The sequence below is a fragment of the Otolemur garnettii genome, unplaced genomic scaffold (assembly GCF_000181295.1).
Source record: "Otolemur garnettii isolate 467f Iridium unplaced genomic scaffold, OtoGar3 scaffold00212, whole genome shotgun sequence".
Classification (NCBI taxonomy): domain Eukaryota; kingdom Metazoa; phylum Chordata; class Mammalia; order Primates; family Galagidae; genus Otolemur; species Otolemur garnettii.
In genome coordinates, this window is record NW_003852607.1 from 374,073 (window position 1) to 376,740 (window position 2,668).

At 42.3% G+C, this 2,668-nt stretch overlaps 1 pseudogene; it reads right to left on the minus strand.

Moving 5' to 3' along the window:
- Positions 1-676: 676 nt before the first annotated feature.
- Positions 677-2,060, minus strand: LOC105888160 (annotated as a pseudogene).
- Positions 2,061-2,668: the final 608 nt, after the last annotated feature.

Consider the following 2,668-nt stretch of genomic DNA (forward strand, 5'->3'; position numbering starts at 1 on the left):
ATCACAACCACTGTGCTCACCGAGCCTCACAATTTAAATTTTAAATGTAAAAACAGGTTTGAGGATTGTTTTGTGATCAAATATCAAAAGAAAAACTCTATTAACCCTTTTTATTCACTTTTTAACCACACCAGTGAGAATCAAATTTGTCAAATTTTCCAATGGCAATTTCTCCCCACCAGAAGGTAGTTATGACTCTCATAGTAGAGGAAACAATTTGGGCTTTTCTGCCTTTAAAATGTTTATCAAATCCTGTATTTCTCACAGGCTTTTGAAACATGTAGAAAATAAGTAAGAAGTATTCCAGTAAATGAAGCATACCAATGTCAGTGATAAGTGAGACATATTCATTTGGGGAAATGACTGTTAAAAAAAAATCCAATCTGTATGTAAAGCAAGCAAGGAAATTCAGTCTATTTTTCTTCTTTAAAAATTCATTACTCCTAAAATACCATTCCACAAAATTGGAACTTAAGGACTCAAGATCAGGAGAGGGAAGGGTTGGGGAAGGAGCACACACCATTAACACAAGAAGATGTAAAATTGTACAAACATAAGCAGTTTATAACTGACTAGAATCACGCTCCCAAGATAGCAAAGGCTGGTTGAAGAAAGTCACCATTCTGCAGGAGTTAGGGTGTGAATTGCTGCATGAAGATCAGTGAAGAACAATTTACTACCTTAGAGCAATCCCCCTTCCCACTCCAAATCCTGGTTTCTGCACCATGCCTCCATGGGGAGGGCCTCTCATGCCTCCACCCAGCCCACCTTGAGGGCCTTCAGGTCCCCAAAGGGGTTATCTTGATGCCCCCCTTCCCTGGCACCTTAAGTCTTCTTCTCTTCCACATACAGACGGACCTCACCTCTGAACATGATGGACCTTCTGAACAGGCTCAGAATCATCAAACACAACAAAACCAAAATTGGGTAATTTCCCACCACGGTTGATGAGCAGCTCCACCACATTCCCATAATTTTGAAAGAAATCTTTAAGCTCTAATTTGTCCACCTCATGAGGCAGATTGCCAATGAAGAGTTGCTCACTGTCAGGGTGTCTCACAGTTCTTCTGGGCTCAACATTTCCTTGCTCACCAGCCTCATGAATTGGTCTCTGGCCTCTCTGGGGAGGAATATTTATCCATTGTTCTCACATTCCTTGATCCCTTTGAGGTCTCTTGTGGTGGAGTCTGAGATTCAGGCTTAGACTGTAGATGACACTGTGAAGCTGGTACTTTAACCACATGAGGTGGTATTCCAGGAACTAGAATAGCTGCACTGGGTGGAAGGTTCTTATGGGTCACAGATGCCCAGGAAAAGGTCCTCAAGTCTTCCTGGACCGTCTGAGCTGTCCCTGCAGGTGCTGGGGAAGAACTCTTCTGCGTATCCTCAGGAGCAGTTGCTTCTAACACTGGCTCAGACTTGTCCTCTTGGGTTTTAGATACAGGTTCTTGCTCTGGTTCTGGTTCAGGATCAGGCTCTGGTTTGACAACTGGCTCCTCTAAATGTTCTTCCATGTCATTACTGACAACCGTCTGATCGTAGAAAGTTCCAGAATCATCAGGAACCACCTCAGATGTCTACTGTCTTTCTTCACATTCCTCTACTTTTTCTTCAGATTCCTCCTGAGGCTCAGTGACAAGGCCACCAAAGACCTCATCTTGGTATCTGAAGATATCATTGTGAACATAGAACTTACTTGCAACAGAGCCCTCAGGAGCAAGGACAAATGTCTTCATGAATGTCCTCAAAGCCTGATGGTTATTAGAGAGAACCCCTATCACTTGGACCACCACACTGTCATTCAAAGTTACATGAGCATCAACATGTCGAATCTTGGTGCGGCAGTTGGTAAAGTTTTGTGACATCACTTTCCCATGGATTTCTTTCTGCCCGTAGACTGCATCTGCTGGATTTCCATTTGAATCCAACCCTCCATGGACATAGGAAGAGTTCTTTCCATAAAATCTATATAGCTTGTCTGGGGCCTGTTTCAGCAGTGTATAATACTGTATCACAAACTCCCAGCCGACAAGCAAGAGACAAAGCTTCTCCAACACCATTGCTTTGGTTAATTCAACCTGTGTGATGGAGCAGAAGAGGAACAAGCTTGGCTCCACTGCAATGAGAACAGCAGAAATCCCTCATGCAACTGTGTCTGCACCAATTCCTCCAATTTTATAAATATAAAAATATGGGCATGCACACACAGAAACACCAGTGTCATTTTACTCTGGTTCTTATTAGCGTGGAGCTAATTTCACATGATATTCTAAATATCTTTCTTTTTCTCACCTACCCATAACTCAATATCCTGGAGTTATGTCTTGTCAGCCAGCAAGAGAACGTCCTCCTCACACCCACAGCTGCCCAGAACTCCACTGCGGTGACACACAGGGATTAACTCAGTCTCTCTCTGATGATTGAGATTGGATTCAGGGCAAATACAGTGTTAATAAATAAAAATTCTGCAAGAAATATCTGTGTACTTAGAAAACACCTGTTTTTAATGTTTGTATGCACTTGGAATAATGGGTTGTGTGAGAAGAGGCATTGTCTAGATGCAAGAATAACCCTATTGTCTTCTTTAGTCTCTAGATTCCTCTCATTCAAATAAAAGCATCGTCTACCATCTCCTGTCAATGGAGGGATTGGTTTCTGTTAACTCAAA